The following is a 10,209-nucleotide window of genomic DNA, read 5'->3' as shown; positions in this document are numbered from 1 at the left end:
TTGATTTTCATAAATCAAGTTGGGAAGGAGAGGCTTGAGCCAATTTTCTATCGACTTCAGCTCATTATCTAGAAAGATGATCTAGAAATCGTCAGTACCTTGGGATCTGCATGTCTCAATGGCAGGTTTCTCGCCTTTGACGACAGGTTGCATCATTGACCTTCGATCAAAGGATTCCGTGACATGTTCGACATCAACACATCTATTCACATCTCATGGATTGTACTGGGTACTTTGAGAACCATTGACATCACTGGTGGTTTCTCTCACACTTGTTAACAGTTTACATCATCGACTGGTAATCAAGTGGTTTCTACCATGTTCGACTTCAACACATTCATTCGCATGGATAGAATTGTACTGTTTCGGGAAGTAGAAATGAAGACCCTGGATCTAGTTTCCGCAATCCAGGCTGCGAGGAATTTTGTATTCATTATATTGTGGACTATTCATAAACATATGGCTGCGTCCATACTGTGTCTACATGTGTCTATATTTGTAATGTATTACAAGATCATTCCTATATCAGAGCAGTAGTTAGTTTTCTAATTCAGTTTTGATCTGAGAATGGGAATGCCTACCTTAGCGGTGATATGATCTCATATATATATCTTGCATTGAATGTTTTTACAGGTTCCGACCGGGCTCTGCACAAGATGATCCTCGAAATGATAAAGTACTTCACTCTTCCTAAATGATAAATGAAATCCTCATCTACTACAGACTTCTCACTTTAGGGGGCAATTTGTTACACAAAAATATCGTCACCATGATTATTTGTAGTCAGTATGGGTCTATCATCACTTGTATTGTCCTCCTAAGCAAGTCTCAGACCTCAGCTCTTCAAGTCAAGCTTTGAAAATGGGAGAAAGACATTGAAAATCAACAAAGCTCTGGTTCCACACTTTCTCTCACTGTTGCCTGCGGTCCCGCACCCCCTGTTAACAAAAACTGCGGACCTACCCACTCTGTCCCTAAAGGAGTGGGTGCGGACCCCTGTGAAAGTAAAAAAGGTGCAAGTTTATTCTAAAAAACTCACTTTGGGTTAATTCTAGATGATTCTAGAAGAAATTTTGACGTGGATTGGTCGCTCTTAGGTGGTTCATGCATCTCAAAAGAGAAGGAGCTAATCCCTTGATGAGAGGAGCTATCCCTTTGAAGGAGGACTTTATCCCTTTAAAGGAGGACCTAGTAACTTCCCTCCATTGCACTATAAATTAAAGCATTGGGCTGGTTGCTAGGGAGGTTAGAAGTTGAACATTTTTTAGGGTAAATGCTGGTGGAATTGAGACTTCCTAGTTAAGCTTGAGAGGAGAGATCACATACCTTTTGGCTTCATTGGCAAGAGAGTGAAACTTGTCAAAGTAGAGGAGACTTCTTGTTGGACCTTGGGAGGAGCTTGTACAACATCAAGGCACAGGTTGTAAAGTTCTTCTTTGATTTGAATTAATACAATCATATTCATTTTTCTCAACAAATTGTCTTATGTCATTTGTTTCATGAATTCCTTGATCACCATGTTAAGTATGCTTTATGATATTGGCTTTTCAGGTGCTATTTAATTTGTTTGCTTGTTTGTGTTTGCAGATTCACAACAAGGGAGCTCATTTGGATCAAAGGAGCGAGGCTTCCACAAACTTGCATTGGACCCAAGGTAGGCCTAAACACTTGTTTGCCTTTGTTTATATATTGCATATTTAGAGAAAGATAGCTTTTGATTGGCTTGCTTGTCACTAGATATCATTAGATTCTAGGAAGGTCTATCTTGTCCGCAAGATCGACTCATTCCCTGTGACAATAGGCTTTCTTCCTCAAGATTCTTGATGTCACCTTTCTTTTCATGGATATTTTAATTAAGTTGAATTCTCTTCCTACAATCCTGAATCTTGCCCTTATAAGCTTGGACACTTTATGGAGGTTCTAGATTAAAAGCTTCTTTTTGGTAGGGATGTTGGGCTCAAATACATTTGAGATGAAACTTGTTTCTATTGAACCTGTCAGCTGGAAAATAGTTCTTAGAATTATTGGAAATGAGAAAGAGTCTCGTAGAGACACCAATGAGAGCTTCCATATGATAACTAGTCCTCTTAATGCTACATGAGCATCTTGAGCAATGTGGTCATTGTTTTGTAAATTGATTTTTAAGATATTTTTGAGAGATTTCGAGGAACATTTTGTTTCCTGTAATAGTAGTATGTGTAGATTTTCCTATAGAAACTTATTTTTAAGGAATCTTTGCTTTGATTTTCCATTGAGACCCTTTACATTCCATGATATGACTTTCATGGTGGGCATTGAGAAGAAGGGTGAAAGATTGTATCTGTGGGTGAGACCCTTCTTGTGTTTACTAAATAATCTCTCTGATCTTCCAATAATTGACTATTTCTTTTTCTATCTCTCTTTTTTGGCTCCTTTAGAAGACTTGGTTGGTATTTAGGAGTGTTTATTTTTACTCCATAAAAAGAAAGAACAAAATCTTGGGGTGGGATGTTATCTGAGTGTTGAGTATGGAGTAAGATTAAGTCTTTGTGCTTGAGATAGGATTGAATAGGGATTTGTACTTGCCCCTTTGGAAGAACCACTAGATATTTGCTTTTCCATTATTCTGCTTAGGTTTGAATATCAATGTTTTGTAACTCCATGCACTCCAGGTCTTCCGGATCTGAGGGCTCTAATCTATCTTCGTCCATTTCTATGTCTTATTGTGTGGCTTTTCTAGTTGGATCTTGTTTTGTAGGTTCTAATGAAGGAGGCTCTTGTTCATTATCCATTATTTTGGGTCACTTTTATCCTCCACGGTATTTTGGAGGACTATATATCTATTTTTGTTCTATTCAGCTTGAAATGGGATCCCTCTGGATTTTAGTTGTTATTTCCCTTATATCGATTATTATGGAAAAACCATCTTGATCCATAGTTGGATTCGTTGGGGATGCTTGTTGAAGTTGATTAACTGGGAAGTATCTGAATTGGTGGTTGTACTCATAACATTTGCAAAATTGAAATGGAAATTTCTCATAGTTGATGTTGTTCCCATATTTCATTTTCACTACTTAGTTGGATGTTAGGTGGAAGGGGCTTGGATATATCAGTATAAGCACAAAGGCTCACATATGAGGTGTAACGACCTTGCTTGGTTGTGTCCAAGATAATAACAAAGCGTCTAGTGAGATTTCCAATGCTTTCTAAGATTTCTGGATCCCAAAATTTATGAGGTAGGGAATAAAAGGCAAATCTAGACTAGAGCGTAATAGAATTCTTCTTTATCTGATTTGGAACTTTGAACACAGGGCTTCATAAAGAGGCCAACAAAATTCATGAAGTAGGACCTGCCTTGGAATATTCAATCTTTTTCTTCGATATTGTTGAAGATGGCCATGAAAAACCCTTATAACTGAGTTTGAGATCCAAATCACCCTTTAGGATCTAGTTCTTTTTTATCCGGCTAAGAAGGTCCTTTTTGAGGGCCATAAACCCATGAATTTGCAGATAACTTTGTGTGCCCACATCAATTCTACTATTGCACCAATCTTCTCTATTGGAATTTTTAGTAGGTGTGCTTCTGATGTCTAAGAGAGGCAGGGACCAATGGTATTCAACGTTTTCGTTGTTGTATTAGAATTGTTTGCAACTACTTCATTATTTCCTTCATGGAAGGCACTCCCTACTTCTTGAGTCAAAGAGCCTTTGAAATTGTTGAGATTATTGGGTATGCGTGTGGAACTTTGATTGAGTCTAATTTCTACTACATTTCTAAAGGAGGGGTTATTACACCACCCCCCCCCCCCCCCACGGGGGCATTTGAAATAAGATAAAGGAGGTCCTCTGAAACCAAAACCCTAGCAAAGCCTATGCAACACTTATAATAGGTTTATAAATTTCATTTATATATTTAGTTAAGATTACTTTTAGAATTTATGAATTTCACTAAGTCTCTAATTGAGGAGCAATCATCTTTAATGGTTATTGAGCCCACATATTGGTGATGATTGCCATCCCAAGTGAAAACATGTCTATTTTGGGACCTTGATCATGTAATGTCATCTATTGTTCACCAAGATAACTTCCAGGCATCAACAAATGGTCAAGGAATCCCAATGTTTAAGGAAAAACTTGGGAACATTAAACGCCACCTTTCTTGCTCTCTTTGCCAAAAAACAAATTGAGGTAATATTTGATGACTTTAGACTCATACCTTGTTGCAATGTTACCTACAAGATTATATCTAAAGTTATAGCCTAGCAAATTAAACCCATATTTAGTGACTTCATCTTTGATGGGAAATTTGGGTCCTTGTATGGCAAAGAAATTCATGATGCGATCTTTATTACATAAGTGTAACAACCCCCAGTTAAAAGTTCATGTAAAAAAGGTTAATAAAGGCAAAATAAGACCAAGGTCATGGAACATGTATTCCAAGTTGAATGGTGGGGAAAAAATCACATTGGGGGTCACTTTCGATTTATTTATCGCTGAGGAAATTGGCCAAGGAAAGCAGGTAATAATTGGCATTTAATTATGAGAAATAAAGGAAAATAGGGGAAAATGAAGGTGAAGAGACACATATTTGTATGAGAGGGAAATTGGAAGGAAAATTAGGAAAAGTGAATAAAAAGAGAGACATTGATTATAAAAAGGTACCTGAGAATCAGTTGACAGCTTTTGCCCAATTTTATAGCAAGTGTAGCAAAGGAGATATAACAAGCACTTGGAAAAGCAAGCTAAAGAAAGCAAGGAGAAGGTTGTATTAATAGTTTCAATAACAAGGTGGTGCAGGTAACCAGTTGCATGTGTGATTTCCTGGCTGAGGTGTGAGTGCATGGTTCATGCATTTGGCTATTTGGTTTATTTGTTGTTATTGGCATGGGTTTTCTTGGAGTGATAACGGTTTCAAACTTGCCTTGCCATTTCCTAGGTAGGCATGGTGTGACAAGTTTCATTCTTGGTTGAGCTTTGGATTGTTAGAAGGTTTTGAAACTGAGTGAGGTGGTCTCGCAAAAATTCCCAAGGGTTGGGGGTGGAGATGGTTTTCACTTGGATGCCCTCGATATGTGTGTGGAGACAGGAAAATTCCTCGAGGTATGGGGAAGGAATTCTAAGATTTCCAAGCTTGTTTTGGTTTTGTGATCTCTTGACCGATTTTGGCGAGATCATGGTAGTTGAGGGTGGAGGTGGTTGAACCTTTGGATTCCCTTAGTTGTTTAAATCTTGGTTTATCCCATGAGTTCCCACATTCATGCTTGGAATATGGCATGGGGATGATTGACTGAAAGAAAGATTTGGTTCAACTCAATCTATGGTCAGGTGGTACATGGAAGTCCCTAACTTGGTTGGCTTTTGTATTTGTTAATAAGAGTTATTTCCTATTGTGATTCATGAACATTTGTACTAGTTATTATGTTGATTTGATGGTTGTTCTGTCATGGTTAATATCTTGGTTATAAGGATGATTTAAGACATATTCTAGCTATGACTCTTGTTATGTTTGATAAGTTGATAAATGGTTGATGAATGCATGGGCTAACAAGCGTGGTTGAAACTACTTAAGAGGTAAGTAGACCTTCTCAGTGATTTTAAGCTAAAGTACAAATATTTACACTCAACTATGCCTTTAGCTTACATGTTTACCATGTGTTTGATGAAATACCTAGTATGTTCTGGTCAATTTAGGCTAAGTTTTTTATTCAAGTTTGAATGTTTATCTTTGTCTTCATGAGAAGTATGATTCTGAGAAGTTACTGGTAGTTATGGGCAGTGGTTGGGAGGTTGACCTAGAAGGGTGGCTCGGATTTTGAGACCGTAAGCATTGCACTGAGCAATTTACGTCAAAACTGCATGGATCAAGATGTGTGAGTGCGGTTGGAGGCTCACAACCACATGCGGGCAGTGTCAAGGGTGTGGTTGGGAGTCTAGGTTAGTGAAGCAAAGTTCCAGCTCAGGGATTGACCACTTGGGATGTTTCTTGAGCTCCTGGATGATTTGTAATCCTTATAGGATGTCATTTTGTGGTTAGTAAGTCTCAATTGTAGGCCCCACTTCCTTAACTGGAACTAGGAGGTCGAGTCATGTCATAGTAACTCCTTGTCTCATGTTTACCCTGATAGGGCGGTGAAATTGGGTAATTGTGGGAGGGGGCATTATAATAAGAGACCCTCCACTCCATCAAATCACAGTGCCCAATCAGGGATGGTAGCAATGCCTACTTCCATATCTGTAGGTATTGCTTTGTACGACCCTCTTTTGCTTGAACCCTTACTTTTGGAATAAGTAATAATATGGGACCTTTCTAAGTTGATATGAGGGGGTGGTTCTTCTCCATAATCTCCACATGAATGTCGTCCATTACTCTCCCGTTGGATTGTAATTTTTTAATGTATTTTGTTGGCTAAGGTGGAACTTCAATGGTTTGGTGGAGCTAAAGAGGGTTGTGCATTAAAGGGTTTTCCCCTCTTTATTAGTTCTTTCCTTGGAGTTGGTACTCACTTCACTAAATACATCATCTTTTGGTACTATTGTTTCCTTCTCCTTTGACGTTCCAACTTCATTCTCTCCACTTCCTTTTGTGATCTTCATGAACAAATTGCCATATCATACATTTGCCAAATGCCTTGAAAATATGCCCTCAGTATCAAATACTTTAGTGGGTTGAGATTTAGTTAAATTGAAAGGCTTTAACATTCTAGATAATTATGCCACATGTGCAAAAGTCTTCAAAATAACACCTCCAACATCAAATGGTAGTGAAATAAATCGTTTCTTCTTTTTCCTATCAAACAAAAATGACTGGGAATGGTACTATTTACAAACTTTTGCAATAAAATACTTCCCAAAACAAATATGGAAAGCAATAGTGGCTTATCCTCATAACCACAAATCCTAATGTATGTATGAGTTTCCTCATCCATATTCACTTGTTTTCCACCAAGGATTTGTTGAGCTTACGAAGATATCCTTGGGGGCTATTTTTTTATGAGTATGTGTTTGAATTCTCTAACAAATTGGTCCTGGAGAAGGCAAAGGTAGAATGGAGTCTTGTATCTCCATAGAACTGGTTACCATAATTGCACTAGTTCCACTTCATAATTTATATTCCTCTTATGGAGTAGGTCATTGAATAAACTACAAAAAACAATGGCCATTACTAGGTAGGTCGTCATAAAGATTCTCTAGGTCTTTTGAAACTTAACCAATTGGAAGGAAACCTCATTCGAGAGATAACCTCCAACCAATCAAAGATAACATCCTTTTTAAAAGAAAAATATAGTAGGTACAAAACTAACCAGGACACCTAAGAAGTTGATTCATGCTCCATGACTGGGTGAACAACGAGGAGAAGTCTTTAGAGGACTATGTTAGCAATGAGATATCAATATATGACCAATTGGCTGAAACATGCGTCAATCGAAGAATAAGGTCCCAAATGATATTCATCTTGCCACCCTCAAAATCTAAGAATGCATCAACCTTGGGCAATCTGAGTTGCATGTTTGGCTCTAGTCGTAATGAGAGGTAACTATTCTTACTTTTGGATGGTATTTTCACTAAAATTTATTTATAATTTACAAATTTCATATTTTTTTAGGTCCCACCAAATGGTGTTGTTTCTTAACATCTTAGCATTAAATAAATTTATGCATGATTTTTTTTTTCTAAGCAAGGTTAATCTATTAATATAATACAAAAAGTAGTTACAGAGTTTCCGGGCCATAAAGGGACCCGGCCTTAATCAACACGCAGCCATGAAAGTTGTCTGAGACTGCCCCAACAAAGGGGAAACCAATCCAAAAGAAAATATGTCCAAAATACAACCAGATTTAACCCACAGTTTTCCTGACGAGACCAACCGATCAAAACTAGCATCAAAAACCACCCAAAAAACAACAGTTTATCCTCACTAGAACAACCACCCAACAGATTACGCTGATGACACATAAGACATCACCGAACTAGACCAAGAACTAAAAGAAATGCCACCTGGCTAATGTGACACAAGTCGCAAAGTCTTCCGGAGTAGGTTCCTCCACAATTGGACACGCCCAGTCATCCGGGTTGTCCGACTCGCCACGTCCCACTGCCTGATGTCCTTCCTCCCTGCTTCCGGCCTCAACCTGCGGGCTTGACGTGTCATCCAGACGGCTCTCCACGGCCTGCATGTCACTTTGAACGCCCATCTCATCATGCGAGCTGCCAGCAATGGCTTTACCATGCCTTCTGTTCCGACCTCCATTACCTTCCTGCTCATCATTGTTGCCCCTGTTCCTGCTTGGGCCAGCTCTGTGCGTCTCCTCCATGGAAATGGTCATGGGAATGTGCTGCTCAGTCTCTTCTGTAATGGAGATGGAGACAGTGGCTACAATAACCGGGCAATTCAAAGAGCTACGGAACTGAAACTGCATCGTGTGAGGAACTTGATGCAGAGGCAGAGGAAAGGTGGCAGTGTGAACAACCGCCTCTTTGCATCTTGAACTGTGGAGGTCAGCTCTGCCTTTGCCACTCCTGGTGTTCGGATACTGACCTGCAAGACTGAACTAGTGGGGATTTTCGGCAAAGGAGGCAAGAGAAGCGGAGTTATGGCCATGCAGAGTAGGGGAGCGAGAACTTTTGCCTCGCGTGCCACTGTGTCGGCTACGCATGCGGTGGTGGACCATGGTAGAAATAGGAACAGTTAAAGAATCAGGAGGAGCAGAAGAGGAATTGACAGAAGAGCTTTGCGTGGAGGTTACTGAGTTCTGGAGGACGTGGGCCGAACTATAGAGGTTTGTATGGGAATGGTGGAAGCCATTACCCAAATCAAGACAACTCACAATCCAACATCTGAGCCCGGTGTTGGTTCGTTCAGTCGGCTCTCCCGCCTGTGGAGGGCATGCACAATGAAATAGGGGCAGAATGACATGAATGTTCTTCGGCTCCATGGTTATGCAGGTGATGGCCTTGCCTTGACTCGAGCATGCATTAAATGCCACCTAAAAGGTGCCATGAATGTCATTCATGGTGACCTTGGGTTGGTTGCAGAGAGCCATGTGGCTACCCCGCCCGTCGTCGCCCCGTCTCATCAACATAATAACCTTAATTACCACAAGCATCCGGGGAATTTATACACGATTTTATCTCACTTCTTTTTACAAATTTCATGAGATTATTGATAATTTTAATACAAAAATTAAGATCGCCACTATTAAATATCTATAATAAAAACACGATCTATATCTAAATAAAACATGTTTATGATTTAATTTCTTCTTTCAACCATTATCAACCACTTTATTATACATTATTTTTTCAAGTAAACCATTTATGAAGTGCACTTTAATACATAATACAAAGTCTTATACAAAATGTTATATATTTTTCATGAGTTTTAAGGGAACTGTAATAAAAATTATCTGAAGAAATTCCATTGGAAGCTAAAGATTGAAATGTGTCCATAACTACAAGTGAAGGTTAGAAAGTCTAACCCCATTGAAGATTTGAAAGTTGAGGAATCCATAAAAAATGACACAAAACTAAAAACCCAAGATTCAAAGTGACAGATGTACTAAATATTCTCTACCATGCTAAACTTTAGCATAGAAAACCCACAAGCACATGGGTAGATGTAAGCTTTCCCCACGAGGGTTGTGATATTCAAAGATGGAGTTGGCCCTTTCAATAGCTCAAAAGAAGGGTGGTATTGTCATCACCTACTAATGGTTGGGTGGAAAGTTTCTTATGTGTGTAATAAATTGCATGGATCATATTCAATAAATTATAAGCGATAAACATTTCATCCTATTTTATGAATATGTATAATAAATGTTTATTATGTTATTCCTTGTTCAAAAATTGCAATTGATTGCATAAATTATGCATATGAATGCTTAATACATGCATTTGGGTATTGGCACCATGGTATGACTATTCATTATCTGTTTGTAATTGTTGCATTGATTGTTTGCATTATACATGCATTTACACCATTGCTAAAGTTCTAAGCTAGTGTGGCACCATTACTCCCCATCAAATGGGTTTAAGAGGTTCACACGAATTTTGTCAGAGTTAAGAACACGTTAGAGAAGTTGGTCAAAACATGACTAAGACATTATCTTTGTATTTTTAAGTTATTAATCATTCACACTAAGGACACATGGTAATGTCCAATTAGCATGGTTTATAAAGGTACATCCTTGAGGGGATCTTTATAACTCACAATGATTTGGGTTGTCAAACAAT

Source organism: Pinus tabuliformis, chromosome 2_2 (genome assembly GCF_031772625.1).
Source record: "Pinus tabuliformis cultivar Carrire ecotype Pingquan chromosome 2_2, CPIR1, whole genome shotgun sequence".
NCBI classification, from domain to species: domain Eukaryota; kingdom Viridiplantae; phylum Streptophyta; class Pinopsida; order Pinales; family Pinaceae; genus Pinus; species Pinus tabuliformis.
This window is presented reverse-complemented; position numbering follows the sequence as displayed.